Genomic DNA, 11,276 nt, shown 5'->3' with positions numbered 1-11,276 from the left:
ATAAAGTAGAGAATAAACCAAGGAGATCACAAGACTAGGTTTGGGTGTACACGATGGGCTTGGGTTAGCCCATATGCAACAATCCCCCACTACACCCACATCCAAGGAATTAAAATATGCATGAAGGCAACAATAAAGTTTTGTGAAGCTTTGAAGTAAATTTCTAAAGAACAAATTGAATTGCATAACTAATTTAAATAATGGAGTACAAAGATGAATCAAAGTCATGAACATACAAGAAGATACACAAATGAATGATGATAAGTGCTAAATTAATCATATTTTCTATATCATTCACATTGTATCTAGCACGAAATTATACTTGTTTAGCATCTCATTAGCATAAAATTTTATTCTTTTCTTAACAACGACCTTTATTTCTGTTTTAGGAAGAAAGAAGCGAATTCAAGGACATTTCTGAAGCAAAATGAAGCAAGTTGCTGAATCAAGGCTGTACCATGACTTACAATGAGCATTATGAGAACTCACAATGCCCGTCATCTATACTTACCACTGTCGTGATTGAACCATGGCAGCATGAGCTCATTGTTAGCAACATAGAAGCCATAACGGCCTTATAACGGGCATTGCAAAGTCCATAACGGCCGTTGTCAAGACGCATAATGCCCAAAGACTATGTCAGGATGAGACTTGGAGCCTAAGCAACAACTTAATTACAACGGGCATCACAACGCGCCGTGGTGAGGTTGTGATGGAGCCAATTACTATAAATACCCTAGTTTTCTCAATTTAAAGAGAGATTATTTTGCCAAAGAGTAAGGGTGGCCGGATTTTTAGAGAGCAAGAGCATTGGAGGTGAATTTTCATCAATATTTCAGTAGATTCCGGCGAGTTTCTCAAGAGAAGATCAATGATCATCATTGGAGGAGGGTGTGCATGACACACATCATTCGAACAACCTTGCGATCCACTAATCCCCAACCTTTGGAGAACTATTGGAGGGAGTTAGTCTAGGAACACATTGAACATTTATTTATTCATTATTTGGTCTTGTGGCTCTCTTTGCACTTTGATGTTTTACTTCTTTTTGATCCATGAGAACCTAATTCGAGAGGAATTGTATATCTATGTCCCTCAGTTATTGTTTATGAATCTTGATTGATCAATATATATCGTTCTATTTTTCTTAATTACTGCATGCTTTCATTGTTTATCTTTGTTGATGTGGATGAGGAGGATATGCCCCCACATTGATGACACCCATGCCATGATAGATTTATGCATGTTCTAAGAGGTTAGGCATAACTAGGTTTCCGGATTAGGGATTGATTGACCCTTAGACTTAGGGTTTGATTGATTTTTTCTCGTAGGGTTCTCGTACTTAAGACAAACATAGGAGGCAGAGGAGGATTAGATTCTATCCGGGTGATGGGGTGGAGGAATTCCATCTTAAGTTCCTAGTGATTTAGACCAAGTCGCCATGGCTTATTGGGGCTAGTAGGCCTTTGAATTCTCCCGGTTTGATCCTAGAACATAATTGATACTTATCTCCTATTATAATTAGTAATCAAGATAACCTTCATATATACTCCCACTCATTCCAAGTGTGCTTAACGACATCTCATATTGTATTGTATCCATAATTTGTACAATTTGACTAAAGAGAGAACTTAAACCTTTAGGCTATTGATTAAGTGAAAAGAAAGTAATTGGAGCATTTCGCCGTTCCTGGGGAAATACAACCCTCATGTTATCCACAAGGTATTACTTGATGACCCGTGCACTTTGCGATATTACGGACTTGATTACGGTATTTTATTGTATACTTGCATACTTATATATTCTTATATTCATATTTTCACACACCCAACACTAGTAGGAAAGTGTTCATCAAGTTTTTGGCTCCGTTGCCAGGGAACCACAGTCGAGAGATTCTGTGAAAACTTGTAGCTTAGTGTTTTAACCAATTCTTTTTAATAGTATATATTAATTATTATACTCACACAATGTTTAAGACTTATTGATGTTACTTTCTTCTGTAGATGACTTTACATGACCAAATCTAATCCCACGGATTTAGTAGAAGGAAGCAGCGAAATAGAGAGAGCCCTAACATTGATGAGTAGACTCGAAAAAGGCCAGTTGTGGAAGCAGATAGCGATAGTGACAGCATAGAATTTGCAACCATGGCTGAACCAAGAAGAACATTATCGGAGTATGAGAGGCCGTAGTTTAGAGGGGAAGAATTTAGTGTGCAAGCCCCAGTAGTAGCAGCTAACAACTTCAAAATCAAAGCTAGCATTGTTGGGATGATTCAGAACTCTTGTAAGGTTGATGGCCTAGCGGATGAAGACCCAAATGACCATCTCTCAAAATTTTTGTAGATCTGTTTGGCATTCAAGATTCACATAGTGATAGATGACTTGATCAGATTGTGACTCTTTCCTTTTAGCTTTAGAGGTTTGGCATACTGGTGTCTTACTTCCCTAGCATCAGGCTCGATCAAGACATAGAACGACTTGGTGGAGAAATTCCTTAGACACTATTTCCACCAAGTAAAGTAGCAAAGATAAAACAGGAAATCTCAGCATTCAAGCAAAGGAGAGTTTTGAAACACTGTTTAAAGCACATGAAAGGTTCAAGGACATTCTTAGGTGATGCCCACATCAATGGTTCAGTTTATGGATGAGGTTGCAAATTCTTTACAACAGACTGAAACTACCAAACCAGACAGATTATCAATGTTGTTGTAGGAGAATCATTGAGAAAAAAGTATCCTAAAGAGGCAGAGTAATTATTTGAGGATATGGCTAACAATGAGTCACATTGGAGTTCAAGAGGTAGGCAACCAAAAGTGGGCAGGTTACATGAGGTAGACACAGACACCATTTTGCGAGCCAAGGTGGATGCGCTCACATGGAAGTTGGATCTACTCGTGGGCAATGGTCAAAGTGTCAACATGAATTCTATGGCTATTATGTTTTGTGAGACATGTGGAGGAGGACATGGAGTGACTGGTTGTTCAATTTCTTCTTAAGTCATGTTGTCGAGCTTATCTAGGCTTCTTTTATGCTTGTAACATGAAAAAAACCAATTAAACCATAAAAGGGCATCAATTCATCAAGAAAATACACAAATAATGCACAAAAAATACATATAAAACATATACATTTAGGCGTTTATCAAACATCCCCACACTTAAGTGTTTTCTTGTCCTCAAGCAAACAAACATGAAGAACAGGGGCAATAAGATAAATGGCTAAATGTATCATCTCAAGCTTAAATGTAAAGAACTACACAAGCACAAGTGAAAAGAAATCATGATAATGAGTTGTTCTATAAGTAATCAAGTAATGATAGTCCTATTTCATTTAAAGTGCTCTTGTGAGTGTGTGTTAACTCCCTACCTTAACCTCCACACCTTGGATTACCCCCACAATGTTCATTCACCCCACGCACAATGAAATTGGCAAATAGAAATGTTAAAGACACCCTCAATAATTAGTTAAGAGTCTCTTGGTTCCTAAATAAAATTCTAGCCTTCAAGTGATTATGCAACAGGTTCCAAGCGATCAGTAGAGATATTTTATTTTCTTTTACGTGTATATACAAATTTTTTTCTCTCTTTTTTCCTTTTTCTATGTCCAACTAACGTAGACCGTACAATTGTTTTTTTGAAGGATGCACATGTTGATTAGGCACAAGAACCACCCAACTTACTCGATTACAGTCTATATAGACACATTCGTGCTAAATTAGTAGGGGAATACTGTTATAGACTCTCTCTCTCTCTCTTTTATGTACACATTGTATCTCATGTCCCCTGGTATAGAACCTGCTACAATACTTCACTTAAGGCTAAAGAAAATAATGAAGGAACCAAAAGCTCCTAAAGAGTATTAAAGATAGAATTTAACATTCTAATGCCAATATGATTGTGATGGGTTGATTGGAGTGTATAAGGTGGAAGTAATCATGAAAAAGCATGAAGGCCCACTAAGGATAAAATAGGATTTCATTCAAGCACAGAAAAGAAGTACAACTCACATCTATCATTCTTTCAAGCTAGGAAGTTCTCAACTAGGTATCATAGCTATCTTAGGTAAGTCAAGCATGCAATTGCAAAGATACTCCATCCCCACACCTAAAGTTGTACATTGTCCCCAATGTACATAAGTCAACAGAACATGGTGAAAGATATTCAATAAAAATAAAGAGATGGAGTAAAGAGACTTACCCAATTAGTCGGTGAGAGATGTGCTAGATGGGTATAGACATGGGGCAAGTTGCAAAATGAGGGCCATAGAGTGTGAAGCTCCATTGATGATAATCCTAAAATAACAAGAAGCTTATCACAACTTAAGGAAAACATAATAGAGATAAGTGTGAAAACAAGAACCAAAATAAATAAATAAAGTTTAGTAGGGACTGCACCCTTACTAACTGAAGAGCACAAGATAAAAAAGAGACAACCCAAAGTACGACACAAAACTACAAGAACATGACAACACTAGTAGACAGATGCTCAAGTACGCTGCGGGCCTAAGAGTCTGGTGGAAGTGATGGTGCCATGCATGTGGTGGCGGCAGAGGTGGTGCCAACAGATGATAATGAACTGAGAATAAAAGCCAAAATCTCGGCCATGTTGCTCTCAATGCAGCTAAATTATTATGCAGCTAAATCCTTCTGACCCCTCTCAAGAACCTGTAACTAGTGGTGGACCTCAGTACGGAACTCCTTAAAAACTAGCCTCAAATGATGGTCGCCTCTCCTTGGGCTCAGACTCTGACTCCAACTCTGTCTCTGTCTCATGTGAGGGCCCAGGGTCTTGTGCACTCATCCCATGATGCCGTGCAAGATGGTAAGTGTTCCCCGTCTCTCAACTATCCCAATGGAAGCTAGAGTCTGCATCCCAAGCGGGGCAATGGCACCCACAATCTTCATGCCCTGGGTGCACTCAATCAAACCCATGCCTCTAATCAAGCGTGTGATGTAAGGTCCGGAAAAAATGGCCCCAAGGCGGATAGATGTTCCTTGATGAGCAAGGAGATCGGCGAAAAGGTATCCCACATATAGGGCATAGCGCTCAACAATACTGTAAAGCATGAAAAGATCAGAGTGTGTGACTACTCCTATTGAATCAAGTCGACCCCCGATTCCTCTAGACAACAAGGCATGGATGTAACAGTGAGAGGGGTTCGACTTTTGAGATGCCTTCCTCTTCCTCGTGCCGGCAAGGGATGTCCAATAAGAGTTATTTGGAACGGGATACGGAAAGTCTTGTGGTAAGTTCTTAAACTCGGGTGTCTGTGTGAAAGATGATAAACGTCTAAATGTAAGTATTTTGTACGTACCAATGCGCATGTTTATTGTATTTTATTGAGAACTCGATGCCTTTTTTGTGGTTTAATCATTTTATTTCATGTTTTAGGCACAAAAGAGGCCTAGGTGAGCTCAACGATGGAATGTAAGAAGAAATCGACATCGAAAACGTCATTTTTTGACCCCGGGAGCCCGAAACATGAAAATTTCAGAAAAAGTCTAAGTCTGGATTTCCTTACAGGAAGTATTATGACCATCCTCGTGGGCAATATTGTGAGCGTGAGGCCACCCGCAGGGAAGCCCGAGTTCATCCTTTTATAAGCATTGTTAGGGTTTCTTTTGAGAAAAAGGAAGCCTTCTTCTTGGAGCTCACCACCACCACACCAAATCAGAGCTAGAAGTAAGGTTTTGAGGGCATTTCCATGGAGGATTCAATGAGGAGAGTGCGATTTTGGGCGAGATCTACTCCTAGGGCTTGTGTAGAGGAGGTTGAAGACAAGGGAAGCCACCTCTTGTGTGGCGTCTTTGGAAGCTTCTCCGGCCTTTATTCTTTGAGGGAGTGTTTCTTATGTTTTGTTTGGTTGTTTGCATGGATTTCTTGTTGTATTTGATGACTATGAACAACTAAACCCCAAGGTCACCGGATGTAGGTGAACCTTGGGGGTGAACTTGTGCTTGTATGGATGCTTGGTTCTTTCTATTGTATTTTGGCTTGTTTGTGATCCTTGCTTGGTGTATTTGAATGCTTTGGTATGCATGAGAACTCGGTGTATCAATTCTTAGGTAATGCTAGGTTGCATAACCATTGCCCTAGTGTTAGACTCACCAAGCTTGCAAGGGAAACACGTATAAATACACCGTGACCATCAGGCATTTATACCCCTCCAATTCTAGGGTTAAGTATTAGCTTATATTCTAACCCTAATTTGAGAAAACCACCTTTCCCATTGCAATCGTAGGAGGATTTGGGCGGAAGAGATTCCGTATCCAATACTCATACCGGATTAGGGGTCAATTGCTCGTGACCATCGGGTTGACCTAATCTAGGGTTTTCTCGGTCCAACTAGTCAATTGCATGTTAGTTCTGGCATCCTGCACACTTTAGTAGCCCCTGAGAGGATCCTCATCCACGACCGCTTTCTTTCCATTATTATCCCCATGTATCTTGCCTTCATTGTTAGCATTTTATTTGCATTTTACTTGTTTATTTGTTTTATCACTATCACATTCAAACTTGGAGGTTAAACAACATAGCGAAGAGGAAGTAAGAGTAACTTCTCGGGCCCTTGGGAATACGACCCCCTCGTGCTCGCACGAGGGGTATTACTTGGCGATCCCGTACACTTGCGGGGAAGCGATCAAAAGCCTTTGTATAAAGTCCTAAAAACACACCTAATTGGTCTTGAGAGATCTTATGTTTCTTTCCAAATGCTAGAAGGAGATGGAACTTTCTTGGTGGGTGAAGGGACGGTGTTTGGAAACCTCGATCATGCTCAACACCTCCAAGATAAGCTCCCGATAAGTGGGTTCTTTGATGGAAAAAACTTTATCCCAACAGTCATGAGAGAGATGCTCCAACATAACACTGTCCAAACCCAAAGTTTATAACATGTCCCAATCAATTTTTCGAATGGTGCCAAACCGTTTTCGGGGACAATAATGCGAATCTTGTCTTGTGGTCTTCATTCGTGAATCATGGTTCACTAATGTGGGGGCAGGGGTTTAGTGTTTTTCCTTGCTCATTTTGAAGCCATGTGCTTGGTCGGCATCCCTACAAGACAAGGTGTCCACCATCAAATCAAAATACCAAGGAAGCAATGCTCAATAGAATGAAAAATGTGAAAAAAATAGAGATTGATACAATAAATCCGAGAAAAAAATTTGCAAGAGTTTTCTTTGTGTAGATAGCCAACAAAATTTACAAAGCTCTAGAATTGTTCCACAAGTTGCACAAGAAGAAAATAAACCATAAACCACAAAGTTAGCACCACCCCATATAGGCAAAAAATACAATGGGAAAGAGTGACGAAAAACAAACCGTGGGCTAGAGTTGATGGAGAAGATCAAGTGAGAAAAAGGCCAAAAGAGTGATAAAACTTCAAAAACTCTTCACAAAATCGGTTGCTAGGAGGAGTAGAGTGTTTTAAAGCAAAAAAGAATGAGAGAAAATGCTGGAGAGATGGAGGAGAAAGAAGGAGAGGAAGAGTGAATAGTGAAAATAGAAAGGTGGCAAGCCCCTTAAAGGGGGAACCTTAGCCATGCAGGCAAGCATGCGGGCAAGCTTTGCGCCTGCATGGTTTCTTTGAAGGCCATGCAGCCAAGCATGTGGCCAAGTGGATTTTCTGGATTCCATGTGGCCAAGCATGCGGCCACATGGATTCTCTGAGTTGCTTGTAGGTTCATTCACGGTCAATAAACGGGCATTTTCTAGTTTTTGCAAACTTATCTTGCTAGCAACTCTAAAAACGAGCAAAACAAAGCCGTTTTCACTACATAAACAATCAAGAATCTAACTTTGATGCACCAAGGCAAAGAGTGACTCAAAGAATTCAAAACATGAATGAAATAACACGAGCAAAAGAGTTAAGGGAAATGATGAAAAATACTACAACTCAATCACAACCAATAAACAACTTACTAACCAAACACACAAAGAATACAAAAACAAGAGTGCAACGAATTTAAAAGCTTTGGTTGCCTCCCAAGGAGGCTTGTTTAACATCATTAGCTCGACGTACCTTCTCTTCACTTCAAGGTGGGACAAATGGAGGAGAGTTACCTCCGACTTGGGGTGTGTTTCCACATGGGAAGTTCATTGAAAGGCATGAAAGGAATCTGAAACTTACCTTGGTTCTCGAAATATAACCGGTCTACCTCTTGAGGTGTCAACATGGTGACATCCATATTCTTCTTTAATCTTTCATTTGTTTTTCTCCATATTTTCTTCAAAGTTTTCTTTTTCTTGCCACGAGATGATGAATCAATCTCCACTTGGTTTACTTGTTGTATCGGTGGAGAGGTAGAGATATTTTTTTTCTAATTCCTTGACTTCTATCTTTTCCAAGTGCTCATCCAAAGGGTTTATTTTTACGACCTTTTGCACACAATCATAAATGATCAAATTAGTTTCATTAGTGAAGTATAAAGTGTCATCATGATCTAGTGTATGTTTCATAGCGTCTGGAAGAGTGAAGACCACTTGTTCTTCCCCTACTCTCAACGTTATCTTTCCTCCCTTGATGTCAATCAAAGCACCTGAAGTGTTGAGGAATGGGCACCCAAGGATCCAAGGACTTTGGCATCGTCGTCCATATCAAGGATCACAAAATCCACAGGGATAATGAGTTTGTCTATTTTCACAAGCACATCATCAACCACTCCTCAGGGCTTTGTCACTGAATAATCTGTTAACTGTAGGGTCATCCTTGTGGGCCTCAAATCCTCTAACCTTAGCTTCAGGAACAAATTTTAGGGCATCACATTTATACTAGACCCTGAGTCTACTAGAGCATTCTCTTGTATTCCTTCCCCAATCACACAAGGAATGATAAAACTTTAGGATCAACCAGTTTCTTCGAGCAATTCTTCTGAATCACTTCTAAGAAATTTTTGGAAAGAGTCACTATTTCCAAGTCTTCTAATTTCCTCTTGTTGGTGAGGAGATCTTTCATGAACTTCGCATACTTGGGCATTTGGGAAAGGGCTTTGACAAGAGGAATGTTTATGTGAAATTGTTTGAAGATGTTGAAAAATTTCTTGAATTGAGCATCTTCTTTGTCTTGCTTAAGCCTTGATGGGTATGGCACTGAAGGCTTGTATGCAAGGACCCTTGAAGTTAGAGACTGGGGACAAGTTTCATCATATTTTGTCCCACTCTTTTCACTCACATTTTCAATCAGTATAGGGTCTTCCTGAACGGTTACCCTTTCTTTTGTGGGACTTGGGCCCTCCTTAGCCCTTGCCTCCAATTGCTTCTCTCTCCTCAAAGTAATGGTTTTTAAGTGTTCCCTTGGATTATTTTCAGTATTGCTTGGTAATCTACCCGAGGGATGTTCAGAGTTTGCCTTAGCAAGATGTCCGACTTGGGTTTCAAGAGATTGAATGGAATCTTGGACATTTCTCAACACTGTGCCGAAACTCATCAAGCTGAGTGTTTACACCTAGAAACTTTGCTTCTGTGTTAATCATGAACTTGGCTAGAATGTCTTTAGTGGTGTACTTTCTCTCATGTTATGGAAATGCTTGATACTAATTTCCTTTGAGGTGGTGGATGCCTCTGTTGCGGTGGTCCTTGATTCCAAGAAATATTTGGGTGGTTTCTCCACCTCGGGTTGTAGGTATTACCATAGGGATTTCCTGGCGCTATTGGTTCTCCAAACATAGTTTACCATCTCTACTAGTGTCGAAGCAGTAGCAAGGATGGGGTAATTGTATCATTGCATGTTTGGCACCACATGTTTCACAAGCCAAAACCGGTGCAAAATTTTAGCTTGAACCCAACATGAACTGATCAAATCTCTTTGTCAATGCTTCAACTTTTGCGGCCAATATAGTGTTATCATTCACTTCATAAATACCCGTTGCCCTTGGTGCTTTCTGTCATGTGCTCTAATAACATTTGTTATTCGCCATATCTTCAATGAGTTTCTCGGCATCTTCAGGGTATATATTGCTCAAGGAACCCCCTGCCACAACATTAAGGAGCTGACGAGTTTGATAGTTCAAACCATTACACAACATCTGTATCCTCATCCAAGAAGAGAAACCATGATGAGGGAATTTCCTCAAAAGGTCCTTGAACCTTTCATGTGCTTCAAAAAGTGTTTTAGAATCACCTTGCCCGAATGCAAAAATCTCTTATCTTAGTCTGGCCGCCTTGCTTGGTGGGAAGTATCTAGCAAGGAACTTCTCCACCATTTCCTTCCATGTAGTAATCGATCTAGGACCCAAAAAGTAAGCCATCTATAAGCTGCCCTCTTAGATTAAATGGGAATAATGTCACTTGATTGCATCATCGGAAACTAAATTGATCTTAAAGGTCGAGCAGATCTGAAGGAAACATGATAGATGAGCATGCGGGTCTTCATTAGCCAGACCATCAAATTTCACTGAATTTTGTACCATCCCGATTATGCTTACTTAAATCTCAAAATTATTTGTTGGCACTGTCGGTGCTTGTACACTGAACTCTTCACCAGTGAACCGTGGTTTCTCATAATAGGATAAAGTTCTTCTAGTCTAGGCCATAACTGAAGGTTCACTAGATTCAACCTGAATTTCTTGTCGTCTTGAACTCTCGGCCCCTTCTCTTAACCTTTGATGCAATATCCTCTCAATATTGTTGTAAGGCTCTACTAAATTTGCTTGAATTGCACGTGTCATAAGATGGGTACCTGGCACAATATTTAAGGCCAACACTTAAAAATTTGAAAAAGAGTAAGAAAGGGAAATACAAATAAGAAAATGGAGATGTATGTACATTAACAAAAAAATAAAAACAAGACAAACAAGTAATGAAACAATGGTCAAATCAACAAGCTCTAAGTTTTCTGAGTATTCCTCATGGGTCCCCCGGCAACGGTGTCAAAAACTTGGTTGTTCAATTTCTTCTTGAATCACGTTGTGGAGCGTACCTAGGCTTCTTTTATGCCTATAACATTAAAGAAACCAATTAAACCATAAAAGGGAATCGATCCATCAAGAAAATACACAAATAATGCACAACAAATACATATAAAATACATACATTTAGGATTTTATCTGCGGCCCAATGCCCAAATGTGAGTTCGGCAGTGACGCCTGTGGAACAAGTCTATTTTTTTTGTGGTGTTCAAAAGGAACCAGAATAACCCGTACAACAGTACATACAACCTAGGGTGGAGGAGTCATCCAAACTTCTCTTAGACCTAGGGTCAGCAAAGACTACCTCAGCAACAAAACCACCAATACTAGTCACAGCAGTAACAGTCTGAAAGGATGTTCTCCACAAATGA

General features: G+C 39.8%; 1 non-coding gene across 1 annotated transcript; it reads left to right on the top strand.

Moving 5' to 3' along the window:
• Positions 1-10,045: 10,045 nt before the first annotated feature.
• Positions 10,046-10,152, top strand: LOC120262572. The gene has a single exon (XR_005536839.1). It is a non-coding gene; the product is annotated as a small nucleolar RNA R71 (small nucleolar RNA).
• Positions 10,153-11,276: the final 1,124 nt, after the last annotated feature.

This window comes from Dioscorea cayenensis, chromosome 5 (genome assembly GCF_009730915.1).
Source record: "Dioscorea cayenensis subsp. rotundata cultivar TDr96_F1 chromosome 5, TDr96_F1_v2_PseudoChromosome.rev07_lg8_w22 25.fasta, whole genome shotgun sequence".
In the NCBI taxonomy this organism is placed as follows: domain Eukaryota; kingdom Viridiplantae; phylum Streptophyta; class Magnoliopsida; order Dioscoreales; family Dioscoreaceae; genus Dioscorea; species Dioscorea cayenensis.
This window is presented reverse-complemented; position numbering and strand designations above follow the sequence as displayed.